At 40.8% G+C, this 7,084-nt stretch overlaps 2 protein-coding genes across 2 annotated transcripts in view; one reads left to right on the top strand and one right to left on the bottom strand.

Moving 5' to 3' along the window:
• The window catches only part of LOC107661965 (leucine-rich repeat and fibronectin type-III domain-containing protein 4-like), a 24,647-nt gene extending 20,903 nt beyond the window's left edge, over nt 1-3,744 (bottom strand). The window contains 1 exon segment of the mRNA XM_016451789.1: nt 3,543-3,744. The gene's annotated coding sequence lies outside the window, so the exon portion shown is untranslated.
• The window catches only part of LOC107661964 (pyruvate carboxylase, mitochondrial-like), a 211,738-nt gene that overhangs the window by 156,497 nt on the left and 48,157 nt on the right, over nt 1-7,084 (top strand). The window lies entirely within an intron of this gene.

Here is a 7,084-nt window from a genome sequence, read left to right on the forward strand (position 1 = left end):
GTTTCAGAAAGGCGGGGCATAGAGGAGAAACAATAATGTACAGTATGTGGAAAATAATGTGTTTTTTTAACCTTAAGCCGCATAAACACATTTCATTACACCATATACACAAAATAATGTTATTTTTAGCAACATCATATGACCCCTTAATAACTATAATGTTCTTCAAGCGTGCAGCAAGAACTAGGAAAAAATATAATAACGGAACGGGACTCTGTATCGGCAGATACTCAGAATTCAATGACTCAGATTAGATCGGGGACACAAAAAATTTTATCAGGACATCCCAATTTATAACGCTTTAAAGTCGGCATGAAATCAAAATTGAAAATTCTTATTTTTTAATGGAATACTGTAGTGTTTATTATAAATAATTTATCCGTGCATTATTTTTATTTAATTCATGTGCCCTCGTAATCTTTAATCAAAAACGTTAACCTCCCCTCCCCCTCAAAACGACTCATCTTCTCTTCCGGTCACGAGCTATGGCGCAAGGGCGGAGCTAGTGATGTGAGGGGTAAACGCTGGGATAAACAACAGGGGGAAAAGCTGAAGCTGATGCTTCACTTTATAGAAATCAATGCATTGACCAGTGCTGACGCAAACCATGGGGGAGTACACTACCCTTAAAAATTGAAAGGGTATTACCACAACATTAACCTGATGGAGGACGCTCTCAGTCATTCAGGCAGTCTCTCTCTCTCACGCACGCGAGCAAAAAAAAATTCATGCTAGGGTGTCGGCGGGGAATCCAGTGGAGAAAAATCCCCCCACAACTAACTGCAAACTGACATTCAGATTTGCCTCCATTTTGTTAGCAACGCCCCAACTTCCAATGATCCAATCAATTCCCGAAGGACGAAATCAAGTCCCGCCCTCTCATTTCAGATGCTTCAGGCAGTCTCTCTCTCTCACGCACGCGAGCAAAAAAAAATTCATGCTAGGGTGTCGGCGGGGAATCCAGTGGAGAAAAATCCCCCCACAACTAACTGCAAACTGACATTCAGATTTGCCTCCATTTTGTTAGCAACGCCCCAACTTCCAATGATCCAATCAATTCCCGAAGGACGAAATCAAGTCCCGCCCTCTCCTTTCAGATGCCGTTTCACTCGGATAGATGTCACAGTAGAGAAAAAAAGACAATCGCTACTTCCGTTTCATGCCGACTTTAATAAATAAAAATATCTATGCCTAAATTAACCATTAAGGCCACCTTAGTTGTCCAGCTTCACAAGTTAGGATTTGCTGGTGAACAGCATGTCTCCGCTGGCACACCATCTGGACCAGCCCCTCACCAGCATACACTGCCACTGAGTTTATTTTGCCCCAAGCAGGGTTGGTGAAATACTGGGATAGGTATCAACGCGTAGAGTTTAGCACAATGTTACATGCTCAGTGAGCACCTCTCTCTTCTGCATGATCTGTTGTCATCAGAACCTGCTGTTCCTGCACAGCTACAAGCTAACTGCTAATGAACTTGTTCAGTTTATATAATGCTGCTGCAGGGACATACTCAGGAATAGAGAGAGAGTTGATAGACATGAAGGTAAGACACAAAGATTTGGCAAGGCAAGGCAAGGAATGGAAAGGAAAGTAAAGGAAAGGAAAGGAAAGGAAAGGAAAGGAAAGATAGGATAGGATTGGATTGGATTGGATAGACTAGACCTTTGTGAATAAACTGTCAAGGTAGGAAGGGAAGCCAGAATACAATTATCTTAAGTCGGGTTAAAAATAATAAAATAAATAGGTGGGGAAATGTCAAATCTAGTTGTGTGTAAACACTCAGGCCTTTCTTTGAATTGAGGAGAAGAAATGATAACTCAGAGAAAAGGACTTGGAGGAAAGGAAAGGAAAGGAAAGGAAAGGAAGATTAGGATAGGATAGGATTGGATTGGATTGGATAGACTAGACCTTTGTGAATAAACTGTCAAGGTAGGAAGGGAAGCCAGAATACAATTATCTTAAGTCGGGTTAAAAATAATAAAATAAATAGGTGGGGAAATGTCAAATCTAGTTGTGTGTAAACACTCAGGCCTTTCTTTGAATTGAGGAGAAGAAATGATAACTCAGAGAAAAGGACTTGGAGAAAAAATATGAATAAATAGACAAAAGTACTGAAGAGGGTTTATGGGGTGGTCCTTAAATTATGAAGTGGTGGTATTGATGTAGGCATGGTTACAACGAGAATGCATGCTACTTTTAAAGCAACATCTCTCACACTTAATAATGACAGAGAGAGAGCGAGAGAGAGAGAGAGAGAGAATACACCAGCTTGTGAGAGGCAGAACGATAAAGGCTGTAGTTCAGTGTAAAGTGTAATGTGTGCACATGAATATGCATAGAGAAGCATGCACTCTGGATAGAGAGCACTAGAGCTCTTCAGCTGTTTTTGTGTGTGTATATGCATGTGTTGTCATTATAGCACTGTAAAATCAATCTCTCTTGTGTTGTGTCACTGCATTAGCTGCTGTTGGATATGTGCTTGTTTATGCAAGGATATGAGGGAGAAAGAGGGAAAAGAGGTGGAACGATAAATGGCCCACAACATACTTTGAGCTCCATAAATAACTGAATATACACATCTATCTTTCACTGGATGGAGTGAGGTGTTTGTGTGCAATCATAACCGTGTCTAGAGCAGAATGTTGTTCTCTGACCCATTCATGTGTGTCCAGTCAGGCATCGTCAAATTTACAGCTGTTTAAATGACTACAAAAGGTCAACATCTAGTTCTTCCTCAAAAACACCACACCACACATATTTTCAGACAGGAAGAGAAGCATAAGAAAGGAAATAACAAATGAGATTTATTTAAATGTGAAGTGTAGAATTTATGTGTCAGCGAACAGAAATAGAAAAATAATGCTTCCAGAACACTGCTGTCTGCCATTGGTCTGGCAAACAGATTTCCCTACCTCAAACTCATGCCATTGGTTAAGCCAGTGTTGCTATGGCTATGAAAAAGCTGTTTTAAGGTAGGCAACTTAATTACACAGCCTCCTAAGATACATCATTGTGCCCAAATCCCAGAATCCGTTGCAGTCACTTCAGTAAATCCTACATCCAATGAAGTGAGAGAAATGTTATTTTGATTGGAATGTTGATATTCCGTAACAAACACACCATGCAAACTCTGGAATCAGCTGTGAATTGTGAGTATCCTTCCATTTATGGAAATGACTAGATTTTGCTCCTAAAAATTCGCCAGACAATGGTAAATGTGAAGGCGTCTTTAGAAAGCGGCTGTCTATATAGGCACCTCACTGTGGAAAGACCCTGTATGCCAGCCATTAGTCTCATTTATTTTTATTTTGGAGACAAAATCGATACTTAAATGAAACTCAGAACACCATTAAGTCTCCTGAGTTCTGAAAGAGTAACCTCTAAGAGATAAAATGTTCCACTGTGTGTGCTGAAGGATGTGGAACAGGACTGTGCATACAAAAGCTAAGTAAAGATTTTCATGCCCTGCATCCTTCATCTCAGGTCAGTCAATTGCCTTGTCCATTAGTCAGTGTGTTTGTGTGAGTGCGAGTATTTACCTTTTTATTGTCTGTGTTGATTCCAGCTCAATTAGCTGCTCATTTCCAGGTGTTTATCTGCATGTGTTGAAATTTCTGAGGTGTGTTTTAATCCAGACTGAGGTGTTTATCCCTTGTCAAGGTAGAGGAGTGTCCTTGTGTGCTTATGTGTTTATTCAATGTCCATTCACACACTGCAAACATGAGGATTTAACTTGAGTCAGACTCTCAATTCCACTCGTATCTGAGATATGCACTGGGATATGCTCTTCCCTAGTTAAAATGTTCCTGCTGTGAAACATTTTGGCCTTAGGTCCTACCAGCAATTTCACATTTGCACTGAATGCATTTTAAGATTCTCACCATATTCTTCCACTTTTGACTCTTTCCAGCTGTTTTTTTCCCTCTATTTTCCAGGATCCTGCTGTTTTTATCTTCCTCTCACCTTCAATTCCTGCTCGTTTTCATCATTAATTTCCCCTTTAACACCTTCTCATCTCACTCGCTCACATTCTGTCAGTCTGTTTATTCCTTATTCCAGATGTGCACCTTGTTTGTGTTCTCCTACAAATTGCTCTGAGTGTTGTTTTCATGCACTCGCCTCGTCTAGTTGTTTGTTCCATTCGTCTTTCAGTGTCGAATTCCAGTGAGCTGCCAGTTCTGAGGCCTTTATTTCTCACGGCAAAACAATGTCCCAAGCGCAGAGAAAAAAGGGGATGATGGGAGGGAGGGATGACTGAATGGGGAGGATGAGTATGGAATGAGAGGGAGAAAGAAAAAAGGGAAAAAAATATTTATTTCAATTGTTGTTGTTACACATACACAGAGACACTGAAACTGAAACCCTGAAGACAATTTAATGGGACTTAATTGAACTGTTGTGTTTGTGTGAGTGCGAGTATTTACCTTTTTATTGTCTGTGTTGATTCCAGCTCAATTAGCTGCTCATTTCCAGGTGTTTATCTGCATGTGTTGAAATTTCTGAGGTGTGTTTTAATCCAGACTGAGGTGTTTATCCCTTGTCAAGGTAGAGGAGTGTCCTTGTGTGCTTATGTGTTTATTCAATGTCCATTCACACACTGCAAACATGAGGATTTAACTTGAGTCAGACTCTCAATTCCACTCGTATCTGAGATATGCACTGGGATATGCTCTTCCCTAGTTAAAATGTTCCTGCTGTGAAACATTTTGGCCTTAGGTCCTACCAGCAATTTCACATTTGCACTGAATGCATTTTAAGATTCTCACCATATTCTTCCACTTTTGACTCTTTCCAGCTGTTTTTTTCCCTCTATTTTCCAGGATCCTGCTGTTTTTATCTTCCTCTCACCTTCAATTCCTGCTCGTTTTCATCATTAATTTCCCCTTTAACACCTTCTCATCTCACTCGCTCACATTCTGTCAGTCTGTTTATTCCTTATTCCAGATGTGCACCTTGTTTGTGTTCTCCTACAAATTGCTCTGAGTGTTGTTTTCATGCAATTTGCCTCTTTAGTTGTTTGTTCCATTCGTCTTTCAGTGTCGAATTCCAGTGAGCTGCCAGTTCTGAGGCCTTTATTTCTCACGGCAAAACAATGTCCCAAGCGCAGAGAAAAAAGGGGATGATGGGAGGGAGGGATGACTGAATGGGGAGGATGAGTATGGAATGAGAGGGAGAAAGAAAAAAGGGAAAAAAATATTTATTTCAATTGTTGTTGTTACACATACACAGAGACACTGAAACTGAAACCCTGAAGACAATTTAATGGGACTTAATTGAACTGTCGTTTGTTAAATGAGTTATAGTTCATTGTTGTCACAGATGTTTATTCTAGAATTCCTGAGTAGAAATGCAAATATTAACAAATATTTGCTCTGCTTTTAACTTGCCATCAAGATCTCATTTGGGATTTTCATTCCAGTGGGGAGAGATAATATTTAATTGCATGCTTCTTCTGATGTCATCGAGGGCTGCTACTGAAATGCACAGTCCACTACTAATTGGGCCCACTGTCCCCTAGTAGCCCCCCCATCACAGGGCTCAGGGCATCCCCCTCCCAGCCCTGGACACCATCCCTGATGTCATCTCTCCATTTTGCACTTCTAAAAAAATTCCTCTAGACTGCATCTCTCCTCTTGTTTAGTCATCTCTGTCTCTCACTGTTTTCCATGTTTTCTCACCTCGTCCGATTGCAAAAAACATTGATCCCTCTTGGAAATGTCACCAAAGTGGTTTCTTGTCATTTTGTCTCTCACCTTCTCTCTCTCTGCTCCATCTCTATCACACACACACACACATCTATAGTTATTTTTGTGTCCACAGATGCAGACAGAGTGTTTTTTAATCTGTGTGTGCGGTGACCGTGTGTGCTGCTTTGTATGTGAGATTGTGACTACTAGTTAATGGGATGTGTGTGTGTGTGTGTGTGTGTGTGTGTGTGTGTGTGTGTCTGTGTGTGTGTGTGTGTGTGTGTGACAGAGAGAGAGAAAGAGGAGTTAAGCAGCTGTCTTGTATGGCGTCAGGCATGTCATCATACAGACTGGCAAGCTTTCAACTAAGCATCATCTCTCTCTCTCATCATCCGTTTCTCTTTTTTTTATATTCCTTATGAGAAATGTCTTTTTTCCTCTTTACTCTCAATATCCGTTTTGAAATCTATCATTGAAATGACACATACAAACACAAACGCATCCCCACAAACCTGCTTTTCCAGCATTTCCAGTCGAGTAATCCTGCAGGAAACGGCGATCCGACTCCTGGCTTCCTTCAAAGCGAAACAAGACCCTCTTTCTCTCTCTTTCGGACTCCGGTCCTCTTCCCTCCCTCTCTTGATTTCTCTCTATGTCTAACACTCCCTCGTTCTCACCAGCTGTGTGCTGCTGAATCTCTTCAGAGGACAAACTCCTCTTTTTTCATCCCTCTTTCTTTCTCTCCTGCCACAGTTGATTGAAATTTAAGTCATTTTTAATCCTGCCGGTCAGGTATCCAGGGTACAGCAGAACAGAAAAAGAAAAATTAGAGCGAACGTGAGAGGAAAATGACAGATCTTTTGTATTGCTAGATATTTTTAGCAGTTCCCTTGCATAATTCTCTCATTTGCTCCTAGTTCAGTTTTTCTCTGGTTTCTACTCTTATTTTTTTCTTCTTCTTTCGCAAACAGCTGAGACGTTTGCGCATGCCAGCAAGCAACTAAGGAGCGAGTGTCGACTACACGCACTGATACGGGGAGTGAGGGAGGGGGCTAAAAGAGAGAGAGAGATGGACAGCCTCCAGCAGTATTGGCTGAGTGTGATGGTCGGGGTAGCAAGGGAGTGATAGATGAAGAGATGTTAGAGAAGCAGAAGGAAGAGCTAAGTATGGAGAAATGGATGGAAGAGAGTGATATGGAGAGGAAGGAAATAAAGATGTACATCAAACGCAGAGAGGATTGATATAGCCTTTACTGCTACCTGCTGTTAATAAGAGATTTTCACTCCCAAACACTCTTACAGTGTTTAACATTGTTTATACATGGCATATAGAAGACATAATATATTATTAATGCTATTATTGCAGTTAATTTTGTGTTTGAATGAATGTGGCT

This window comes from Sinocyclocheilus anshuiensis, unplaced genomic scaffold (genome assembly GCF_001515605.1).
Source record: "Sinocyclocheilus anshuiensis isolate Anshui unplaced genomic scaffold, SAMN03320099.WGS_v1.1 scaffold603, whole genome shotgun sequence".
NCBI classification, from domain to species: Eukaryota; Metazoa; Chordata; class Actinopteri; order Cypriniformes; family Cyprinidae; genus Sinocyclocheilus; species Sinocyclocheilus anshuiensis.